The following is a 12,374-nucleotide window of genomic DNA, read 5'->3' as shown; positions in this document are numbered from 1 at the left end:
TTCCCAGAATACGCACTCAGTTCATCTCGGGTGACTCGTACCGAGGTGTGCGATTCGTGAAATTAAAGTTACGTCCGACTCTACTTTAACCCAATGTTTTGAGTTACGTCCGACGTGACGCAATATAAACATTTACACCTACGTCCGTCGTAACCTAAAAATTAAATCGAAGTTGCGTCCGACTGTACTTTAACCCAATGTTTTGAGTTACGTCCGACGTAACGCAATAGAAAAAATTACACCTACGTCCGACGTAACCTGAAAATTAAATCGAAGTTACGCCCGACTATACTTTAACCCAATGTTTTGAGTTACGCCCGACGTAACGCAATATAAAAAATTACACCTACATCCAACGTAACCTGAAAATTAAATCGAAGTTGCGTCCCACTTTACTTTAACCCAGTGTTTTGAGATACGTCCGACGTAATGCAATATAAACAGACGGATCATACGAAGTGCTAAAACTCTGTATTATTGCGCTGTCTGGGTTATAGGATATGCCCCTTAAGCGCAGACCATTTTTGAATAAGTGGCTTCGTCTGATATATCGTACGACTTATAAGGCGGGTACGCCACCGAAACAGACACAACCAAGCTGTTAAACTAGGTTTATAAATTTGATTTTGGTACTTACTATTGGGTTGCGAAGGCTAACCGCCTGAATACGAATTTTTCCGGAATTAAGTGCTGAGATACTGCATGATGCCTAATTTTACGTGGGTTTAGAGGTGACTGAGATCTTTCGAAGTTGCGGCGTAGGACCCTTAAGTCCCCGTGCCGTAAATGGCTTCTCCAAACTGGAATCGCGTAAATTAGAATGTATGGCAAACCGAGGTAGCGAATTTACTTCAGGTGTTTTTGTAAAAAATAAACGTGTCTTACGAATTTCCCGATGGCAAAAAATGCTAATGCATTTGATTGAGCGCACGTTTTTATGTAGTGTATAAGTTTCAACATTTCTTGCGAGTGTATAGAAACCCCCGCTTCCTTAGCACTTATCGCAGTGTCGAAATGTGCGAGGAAAGATTACACGCACAAGTGAGTTAGGTTCTGGCGAGAATTAAAATGCGATTTTAATATCAAATATTTGACTAAGCAATTCACAGTAGTTTTTCGCACGCCTTTTTAATGATAGCATGTAAATATGTCCTTTGCAGCCTGCGCTTACTGGTGTGTTGTTACTGGGGTTTGAAGCGCAACGAAAAATTGCCCCCATCTCCCCGCGAGGGAACCCTGGTGTTGTCCGGCGCATCTGGGGGTTCAATTGGCGTTTCCATTCGGTTGATTCTCTACATCGCGTGAAACGTATTGTGAACGCGTAGGATGCCTTTCATCACATACGGATATTCTCATACGCGCACGATGGGGGCAATTCTACATTTTCATGCACATGCATACGCGAAATGAGAGAGTACACGTGTTTTAGCCATAACCTCTTCATCGAAGAATCAAGTGAAGTACGACGTAGTCAAGCACACAGTCTTCAAGCAAAGTGACGCGAAGTCGAACGAGAGCGAGCGCTGACTGAACCACCTCGGAGCAATACCCCCTTTATATTCACAGCGCTTGAAGGAGAGGAGACCGCGGGAGAGAGTCGCGCATGCACGCACATGCGCACCGGAGCAGCTTGGTGCTCCGGAGCACCGGAGCACCAAGCGCGCCAGCTGTCGTTATGCTAATGCGCCAGAGTGAGAGTGTTGCGCACAGCTGTGGGAGAGACGAACGAAGGAGAGTCGCGCATGCGCAGGTGGCGTGCGGACGGACGCCGACTACGCAGGAGGGACAGGCCTCAGAGCAAGAGATGCGCCGCATCTAAAAATGACACCTACGTACGACGAAAACCTGAAAATTAAATCGAAGTTACGTCCGAGTCTACATTAACCCAATGTTTTGAGCTACGTCCGACGTAACATGAAAATAAATCGAAGTCACGTCCGACTCTACTTTAACCCAATGTTTCGAGTTACGTCCGACGTAACGCAATACAAAAAATTACACCTACGTCCGACGTAACCTGAAAATTAAATGGAAGTTACGTCCGAGTCTACATTAACCCAATGTTTTGAGTTACCTCCAACGTAACATGAAAATAAATCGAAGTCACGTCCGATTCTACTTTAACCCAATGTTTCGAGTTACGTCCGACGTAACGCAATATAAAAAATTACACCCACGTCCGACGTAACCTGAAAATTAAATCGAAGTTGCGTCCGACTTAACTTTAACCCAGTGTTTTGAGATACGTCTGACGTAACGCAATATAAAAATGACACCTACGTCCGACGTAACCTGAAAATTAAATCGAAGTTACGTCCGACTCTAGTTTAACCCAATGTTTTGAGTTACGTCCGACGTAACACAATGTAAAAAATTACACCTACGTCCGACATAACCTGAAAATTAAAGCGAAGTTACATCTGACTCTACTTTAACCCAGTCTTTTGATTTGCGTCCCACATAACGCAATATAAAAAATGACACCTACGTCCGACGTAACCTGAAAATTAAACCGAAGTTAGGTCCGACGTATCCCACAGTAAAAAAGTTACGGCTGGCGGAACCAAACTGCAGACACAGCTCTTATTCTACACAGTCGTTTTGCATCGTGTGTTTGACGATACGTGGTGTCAATTAAAAAACAACTCGTAGGTTGCTGCGTTGCGTCAGACCCGGTGCAGCGTTGAATTACAGCTGAAACCACACCCTTCTGTCCGCTTCCGCGTTAGTCGGGCGGTCTGGAGCGTGTTACGCGCATGCGGACTCCGGCAGAGGAGTGGATTCCAGTCCCAAAGGTTGCATGAGAGTTTAACAACGTTTAATTGTTTTACATACGAATGCACGCGCACTTCGTTCCACATGCAACACACGAAAGCAAAGGAAAACACGGGAGTTAACAAAATGGAACCTGTTGCCGCGGTTGCAGTGCCAGTTTGTAGCGTTCCTTTCGTTCCGAGAACGAAGTTGGGTCGTTGATGAACAAATACAATTATTACTTTACTAGGGGTAGTAAAAGGATACCCTTTATTTCTACGCGCGAAAAATCTTTCGAAATTTATTACCAAATCTGGCTCATAATGAAAGCGGGAATTTTATGAAAGCGGGATTCGCTATGGGCCGAGAATAACGTTTTTACGATCAATTTATTGTGAGTCTAACGGTTAGTTCATATGCAAACCGGTGTAAAATTATGGCCATTGAAGTAAAAAGCTGACATTTTTTATTGGAGGAAATGGTTCGCACAAATTTTTCATCCATGCGTTAGCAACCAAGGCTTCATTCTTCTGCGTGTACTTGTTACGGATGATACATTGTTGGGCACGCAGTACGTCGAAAAGCAAAGCAAATGTAGTGCATAACAATCAGGTAGTTATCCTTTAATGCTTCAAGCAATTTTTGCACAAGGAGCTGCCAGATTGAGAAATTTTCTGTGAAATGCCAGCGCGGAATGCATCACATGAAAGGCACGCACTTTCTTCGAGTGGATCGTTGCAGTAGTCGCATTTCCAACTGGCTAATCTACCAATTATGCATTGTTGTGAAAAATCAGTGCTAGACTGCATTTTCACAGCAATGCATATTTAGCAGATTTAGCCCATTAATTTATTATAATAGCGCAAACGCAAGTCATTGGCAAAAAGAAACAAAGGAAAGCATAAAACAACACAAAAATAACCCAACCAAATTCGTTATCTACTGGTATCCAAATGTGGCTATAAATATCACAGTGAAGACACGCGGCGTAAGAATGCTGTGTAGTAGTAGACAAACCCCTGAATTTCTGCAGATTCTTTTTTCTTGATTTTCTAATTAATCTTATAGATCACTGGAAGATAAATACAAAGTTACGCTTTAAACAATGAGCTTCCAAGAGTCTGATCAATGCAGCCGCACCTATGTGCACCAAATACAGAGAACACAAAGGCGCATCCCTTCTCAAGTTCTTAGCGATCTCTTACACTACGCTTCCGTATCTGCCAATTCTGTAGAAAAAGCACAATATTGGCGCCAGACATTTATAAACATTTATAAATATGTACCCTATGAGCAATTCGCTAAGAGTCCAGAGTTTACACTAGTGCACGGCCCGTTCCGTGTATGCATATTTTTTGGAACGCTTTAAAAGCTGGTAATGCCTATTTTTAGATATTGGAAGGGGTTGAAAGGTAAAATGATACGGGCTCAAATGGGAATTTCGTTTCGGGAATGGACGCACACGGGACGGGCTAAACGGGAAGGGCGTTTCGGGAATGGGTTCAAACGGGAATGGATTGGTTTAAGCTACGCTCCACCATGCAGTTTCAAATGCCCGTTCGCAAGTTCACTGTGCTGATAGACAGGGTGTTTTTACAGTTGGTTTCCGCCATTTATATACCGCACTAACTATTTTCCGCCACAACCTTCATTACTCGATGGCCGAGCCATCAGACTGCATGCGATCACGCGCCGCCGAGTTATCGCCGCTGCCGGTAAACCGCCTGTCGGCGCGGTGCTGCTTGTACACCGACAGCTCGCAGACACAGTGCCTAACAGCAGACTAACGGCCTGGAGTCCGTAAATATCGGAGTGCTCCGAACACGCATCTTATGACACAGAGCACCAAGGCCAGCTCTAAAACTACGGCCCGAAACACTCACAAGGCTATATTGACAGACACAAGGCCAGATAATTGACACGAGGCATTGAGCGTCTCCGATGATGCGAATGACCTTCAGACGCTGCATAAGCCCCGCCGAAGGGGAGTGAAAACTTCGTATCACATTTGCCCTGAGCGTTGCAAGCCGGCTTATTCTGGCTGTTCTACAGCCGAAGACATCGCAGAAGCGCTGCATGCTGATGGCTGAGGTATTCACAATACGCAACCTAGGATTATGTCGGACGCCAAGCCTGTTATTTCAAGAAACCGAAACGGACGTAGACAACTCGATAAAAATATAAGAACAGCATTCCGCGCTGATGCTTTTTGCAGACAGAACAAAAGCTCTTCCTTAAAGAAATAAATAAAATTGACACAGCCGCAAGTACGCATGCATAACACTTAATAACTCGGACATCGCCCAGTCACATTACAAAAACACTGAATCCCACTGTATTTACTACTGTAATTCTTGTGGCCACCCCAGATATCGCAGGGTATTTTTCTTCTTTATAGCTTTATAAATCAAATATTGCTTTAGCATCCAGACAAACGCTGAAAAGTATATTTATTTCATCAAGTCTACGTAATACAAACACCAACTGAAGTTGAACTATTTCCCTTCATTTACGCTTCATTTCGCACAAAGTTCTTGTCGGCCTAACCTTCTCAGACCTACTGAAACTTACAGAACGTAAAGCATTTGTTAGTTGCGTGTTTGTATTATCTTTTGATTTATGCAAGCCCGAATGTTTATAAATGCTATTTTTTGAATCTCGAACGTATACCCCAAGCGGCTGCACACACATCCCCCTACTAGAATTACTTTGGATTCAGACATTTTTTAATTCAGCCTCCTTGTTTACAAATAACATTCGTTAGATTAGGTCCTCCCAGGTGAAAACCTGAGCCCGCATAAAATATTCCCGGAGAGGATTTGCGCCATTTCGCTAGCAATGCTGCCTTCAATCCACAGTTTCAAAAGTAGATCAGATATGCATCACCCATCATAGGCCGCTTCAATTAGTTCAGTTTCGCCATCCTCTAAAGGACGACGAGCCATTTTGTGACCACAGCTTGAACAGTTATCTCGGGGGCATTTGAGCTCCCACGACCACCTCATTGACAGCCAATTTCAAATATTTTATCATCTCTCAGTCTCGTTTTCACCAACAGTGGCTGAGAAAAATACTCCGCGTGGGTATTTAAATGTGTATGCTTTTTCATATCGTTTCAGGTGGCAGAGATGACCGTAACTATTGGTCCCATCAAACACACGTGTGGCGACAGTGCCGACTGCGCCGCCTTGTACAGATACGTGAGTTAGCTGTGTGTTTTTGATACCTGAGAATAATAGAGTAGACTGCATCTTAAATACACGCCAGTAAATTTGACATCCCCTTTTCAGGTACCAGTCATGCAGGAAGACACAAAATACAACTTACTGACAATCGCTCTTACGATGGTGACTCATATTGAGCTCAAGCTTACGAAAAATCAACCTGGGTAAGCGTAATAAACTCCCGACGATGTTGACGACCTTGTCGAACGTGATGTCTCCAAATTTAGAGATATTGTGCGTTAGCAATCGGGCTTGCTCCTAAACTGCAGACAAGAATTAAGAGCGCAGAAAGAAGACACACAAAAACATGGAGGCACGGACAACTGCGGAATGTTAACTCTTCTGTCGAAGGCATCACGGCTTCTGCAGCGATTATTCGCTAGTCGAAACAGCGCAGGAGATATATACCTACATGCGAAGAAACTAAAGTAGCTCCACTCAACGTGAAAACGCGGAAGAGCAGTTATTCGCCATACGGCCCATGGCGCCTTTGTTCGCTCTTTGCTACCAGAACTCACGCTCTTCCATTCTCTGTACCACTCTTCTTTTGCTGAATTGAACGGAGATTTTTTCCATGCACTTTAATTTTTCCGTCGTCGCAGTGCTCGAGCGCCTTCTCCAGGGACAGTCGCATCCTTGTCTTTACCTTTGTTTTTTGTTCTGCCAGGAACAGCACAATAAGGAATTCTGAAATTTTTGAGCTTGCTTTTCTCTTTCACGTGCTGGCGCCTTTCTGTACCATTGTGAACGCGTCGCATTTTTTTTCTCTGGCGGCCACTTTGTTTTCGCTTACTATTGCAAAAACCAACCAAATGAGCATTGCTAAGTAAATGGATGCGGGGACTGCCGAGTAATTGCATATATTTCGCCTCAAATCTACCTGCACTTTTCTTAGCGCTAAATAAGTGGAACATGTATGGCAAGTTCCACGGTTCCAGGAGTTTCGAGCGGCTCTGCTTATATAAACCTCTTGGTCATGTTTCATCTTCACTCTTGGCCGGAAGGTTAAATCGAGGGACAATCGGGTATCTTTACGAAAGCTCCGTTTGAGTGCGTGACGCCGCAGGGCTCAGTTTAAATTTGTGGTGGCGCGTGACTGCGGTGGCTTGAATAGGTGACCGCGGAGAAACTACGACGACAGATATGGCCCCTAAAGTGTTCTGCACTTAAAAAAGTATTACCATCCCCCTCTGTGAAGGTTGAAGACCAGCGAAGCTTTCCAGTGCGAAATGTCACCAGTTTGAGAGGCACATAATGGATATTTCCAGTTTATATGTAGTGCATCATTTCGTTTGCACGTAGGATTGGTTACACCGCTATCTACGTACGACGCACCGCTGGTAAGCGAAGAGAGTGTGCCCTATCTCTGAAGTGCACCCCGAAGAAGCACATGTGGTAAATAGAAAGGGTACACTATAGGTATGGGTAGACGCTACGAGATTTTCTGGTTTACTCGCACCGTCTACGCATCGTTCGAAAACAGGGGGGTTTACACTTTCGGTTTTGGAGGCATTGCTCTTGCGATGGAACACTGACTTGTTCAAACAGACTACCCAGCGACGTACGCGCATCGATTGGAAATTGTCGCAGAATGTGCCGGCACCGGCGGATAGGCCAATTAGTGTATATCTTAGCGACAACAAAGCAATTTCAGCCGTTGTTAATAATTAACAATGACTTGCTGCTCCTATGGTCAGCCACATTCGCCAAGCGAAAGATCCTTGAAAAATTTCAGCAATGTATTTAATCACGGCTCTTTCATGTTCTTTATGTTTCAGTTGGAGTGACCCGACCTTCAGCGCCAAAGGAACCATGGCATTCACAACAAACACGCTGTGTAAGTAAAACTTTGCAAGCTCGCACACAATGTCGATGAACTCGTAGCAGCCCATATACATAAATTTCTTGCTTTTAGTAGTATTGTGACATGACAGAGTGATTTTACTGCAAACAAACTGTTCATAGTAAAGTATTGTAACATTTGAACAAGGTTAAAACCCTGCTGACGATGAAAAATAAAAATTACACTGTAACACAGAATATTCCTTTTTAGGAAGTAGCGATAAGAACGATGCTCGTTGAATGACAGCTGAAGAACGAAGCCAGCTTTCAACTCGCACGCTACGCTCGAGGTCTTTCAGCAGCGCTACCAGCGCCACTTTCAATTGAAAACTACAGTCGGCTAAGTGAAAGGGGGAAATGCTCGCTTCTGTTCGTCATTTCTGTCACCCAAATCAGGCAGAAAAGTAACTGGTTGGTCGTCTCTCTAGACGCACTGACTCATTGACAATTGGTTGGTCATTCTCGTCCCGCCAGTGATTACCAGCGACCCGCCAGTTGGGTTGTACACGGGTTGTAGCACTGGTCACCACTGGTGGGAAACGCCTCCGTCACCCGAATCAGCCAGAAAAGCACCTGGTTGGTCTGTGTACTACAATGCTGGACGGGCGCCTAGAGTGCGGATTGCGCAATAGACTAGTCGCCGCTGAAAACCTACAAAGGTTTGAGCTTTTGCTTACCTAACATGACAGGCGCAATATCAGGTTCTGGTTCGGCTGCATGCGAACGTGCAGACATTCTAAGCAATAGACGTGGTGGACTCCGGACATCTCTGAGTGCAGCTTTTAACCACCACCACGGCATAACGTCGGCCAATGATTAGGGCACGCGGAGACGCGATGAAGTTCTAATCCAAAAACGTTTCTCCATCTGGCCATCGGTTAGCGTAGCTGGTACCAGCCCTTAGCGTCAGCAGCACGCAAAGAAGTCGCCCTAACGCTTGTTCCCGTCCTGCACTGTGGGCTAGGAAAGAGTTTTGAATTTCGGAGATGGTCCCTAAAATTGTCTGTGTGTCGTCAGGTTACACTGCGAAGCTACAGTAAACAGGAAGGTTGGAGACCAAGAGGGCGAGTTAATAAGAAACACGAAGAAAGGGGGGGGGGGGGGGGCAGAACCTCACAACAGCGGCGTCTTTTTGCTTAGAAAGGTGTGCGGGACGTCTCCCACTTTAAGGTGTCCAGTCGTGCGTCCTACATCGCGCAAAGACAAGCAACCTGCGTGGTCAACTTCAAAGAAGGCAGTACCGCAGTGGTGACTTAAAGCACGTGCATACTAAATTTTTTTCCATTCTTACACTGTTCTCGCCGGTTTGCTCCCGTACGGGGAGGCCCTTTGTTTAAGGAGATGAGAAAAAACAACGCCCGTGTGTCAATATTTCGGCCCACGCTAAAGATGTGATGGTTACTCGATTATTTCGTAGTTCTTGCACTACAGAACGCCGAACAGCCACAACGTTGTTTCAATTTGTAAAATTACCCTCTCGCGCTGTTCCCGACCTTAGGGGTGTTATGGTGTAGGGTGGTTACATTAGCCAGCGCATTTATGGCGTCCTCTGGAGCAAGCAGATAGAAGGTTTTGCCGGGGTATTTCTCTATGGTTTGTGAAGGCAAACAAAGCGCTGACTGTAAACAGAAAAAAGAATATCACAGGTTAGATTGCCAAGTTAGAGCTTAATGAGGGACTCCAAAACCACCAGGGCACTCCTCTGAGATTTCAGTTGACGTTGAAGTCGATAAAGGGGCACCATATGGAGGGTTATCTGCTACGGCATGCCGAATAGCTCACGTACATCCTGGGGATTCAAACGGAATTACTCTGCCTTCATATTTGTGCGTGCAAAGCAAGCAGCATTGCTACACCGAACAAATAGTAAACAAGTGAAACATAAGGAAAGCCGCCTTTTTTGTGGTGACTCTCATTTGTGGTTGCTCTCAATTTAGCCGGTCCTTGTAGTGAGTAATTGCAACAAAACAAGCCACAGAATTCTAATCACAGCCTGTCTGTGCCCTTCGGCTGCATTGTGGTTGTGTTCGGCTGGCGGAATCACACTTTTGCAGATTTTTGACCTCATCTTATGAGAAAACTTTTGGAGTTACGCCAACTCGTATCTGCCGCGGTTAATATAGAGGCACAAGAGTGTGCCCGCAAACACTGTGCTGACGGTTGAAGTAAAGTACAGAAGGTTAGCTGACAGAGCGGAATCAGACGTAGGCGAGCGACGGTTGCCAGTCAATGTGACAGTACACAGTTTGAATGTGTACAACAGGGTGGTGGCTATGGTAATAGTTTAACTCAAGCTGAATCTAAATCAGCTGGCTTAAATCAAACTATGTTAAAAATTAAAATATAGCCGCTAAAACCAAGGCAGTGTGGTTAAAACTGAAAAATGAGGTGTTCACACTGTGACAAAGATATTGAAATTGTGTAGGAACATAGGGTACTTGGTATGCCAGTTTTTACTTAGGTTGGAATAATCACGCAGTTTCTGTATTGGCGTCTGTCTGTTGCGGTGGCCACATTATCCTCCTGTAAAGCACGGATGCCAATAAATGTCAAGGTTCGATTGTACTGTGGTCTATTTACGTCTCAAGTAAACTACAGCAGCCTTATCTGGAGTTCTGCTACGAAAAAAATAACATCAATAAAGTTGCTCTACTGAAGAAGGCAGCTTTACACTGTGAAGCACGTTTTGTCCAGATGTTAAGCACTGGAGACCAATTTCCAAATTTTAATGTTATTCACTTTGAACACCATTGTTAGTATCGAGTTCTAAACTCGTTCTTTCTTCGGTAAATGCGACTCAAGCGATTTTATAGTATTACTAGCGTCGCTGCAGATCCATAATAACACTCTCAGTATTAAAGATCCCGCGCCATAGTTCGCATCTTACTTTAGTGCCCATACAAAATGCCAACTTCAAAACGCTATCTTGCTGCACTACTTAGTATATATGATTGAAAGTATGGTTTCTCGTAACTGTGTACCCTTTATACATCTTTAGTGGCTTGGTGCGCTGAAATTTACACTCTGCTGGTAATTGCACTAGAATGCCTAACAATGTTGTAATGAGTGTACACTGGCTATACCTGTTACTACAAGCGAGTGAGAGTTTGCATCTGTTTTTTATGACATATAGAGTGGGCTGAAAGCCTACAAAATTTATATTTCTGTTTTATTCCACATATATGCTTGCATTCATATTACTTGTTTGAATTTTATATCCACTGCTACCATGTACAACACTTCCTGGGCCCTTGTAAAACTTCCTCGTAGAGCATTTAGCCTCTAACACAGGCGAGATTTGCACAAGTGTGCCTGATAAATAAACTTCACATAAAATCAACATGCAACTAAGTGTCAATAAAGAACTGCTGGACGTGCACAATTTTCTCCAGCCAGTGATAATATGCTGGTACTCTCTAATAGGCCTGCAATTCCAGATTGTGACAACGCAGCTTTGTGTCAATTCTGGCTGTCCGTTTTGAATGGCGGGACCAGAGTAACCTGCTCTTTGGCCAGAGTTCTTCTGCCCTTGAGCGGCATTGCTTCAAACGCATATTACATAGTAGCGCATACATATGCGGCCTCTGAATTTATTAACTCATCTCCTTTAATTAACGCGGAATGAGAGACAGCAAGCGCCGCGCCCGCACAAAGTGATGATGAAAGAACGTTCACACTCCTATACCAAGATCAGTAATTGTGGAATCGCGCTTTCGCTCTTTATCGTAGTGCGTCGGCGGGATCGCTAATAGCGTTCTCTAAGTACCTGATTTGCGTCCACCACGTGACACGGATGAGACGGTGGTGATGTGCTTGCGATAGCACCCCCTCATCGTTTTTCGACTTAGGATACGATAGTATCCCTCCGCCTTGCAGCAAAATAACCCATTATAGAGTAAATTTCACTGTGGGGGTTTCAGCACTAGTACGAGTAGCGCACGATCATTCGATACCTAAGGTATTTTTCGAGACGCACGAGCTTTAAGGCTACCGACATTTTTACTTGTCAGATTTTTTATATCTTTGCCCTTGAAAGCCAGTTTGAAAATTATTTTCTTTTGCCCTGTGCAGACCTCCCAGCCCACTTGGCTAACGCTGATTTTGTTGGTGAGGAAAGGTAAGTCAATGGCACCTTGTGAATGGTTTAGTTGCGCTCACTTGTGAATCTTAGCCCTATCCAAACACATGTTCTATGCGGAATTATTATTTGCCGTGAGTGCAAGCAAGTGACGGATATTCCACATTATCGCCATTTTTTAGAGATGTGCATTAAATGTAGCGTGTTTCGGAGCGCGGAAAATTGCAGGCTTGATGTTTATTCTAGCACAGGAGCGTGTAGTCTACATTCCTACATGTAATTATCGATAAGTGCATAAAGATTTGAACAAATGGCCCACTACGTTTTGGGGAACACTTATTGCATTCTTCTTTGCGCGCATTCCACGCCAAGAGCCTGACCGCTATATTTGAAACTATTCAATACGGTAAATATTAGGTAAAGGAAATATTGTAGGCAAAAATGGGACAGGGTTGTTAGAAATAAAATAACATTTT

The 12,374-nt window shown here is 44.2% G+C and overlaps 1 long non-coding RNA gene across 1 annotated transcript; it reads left to right on the top strand.

Annotated features, from left to right (window-relative positions):
* The first annotated feature begins 6,044 nt into the window (after positions 1 to 6,044).
* Positions 6,045 to 11,937, top strand: LOC144147224 (uncharacterized). The gene is made up of 3 exons (XR_013317865.1): positions 6,045 to 6,142; positions 7,757 to 7,815; positions 11,892 to 11,937. It is a non-coding gene; the product is annotated as an uncharacterized LOC144147224 (long non-coding RNA).
* Positions 11,938 to 12,374: the final 437 nt, after the last annotated feature.

Source organism: Haemaphysalis longicornis, unplaced genomic scaffold (assembly GCF_048455015.1).
Source record: "Haemaphysalis longicornis isolate Haplotype H1 unplaced genomic scaffold, Haemaphysalis longicornis Haplotype H1 scaffold_7, whole genome shotgun sequence".
In the NCBI taxonomy this organism is placed as follows: domain Eukaryota; kingdom Metazoa; phylum Arthropoda; class Arachnida; order Ixodida; family Ixodidae; genus Haemaphysalis; species Haemaphysalis longicornis.
The sequence above is the reverse complement of the archived record's forward strand: the minus strand, read 5'-3'. Positions and strand labels throughout refer to the sequence as shown.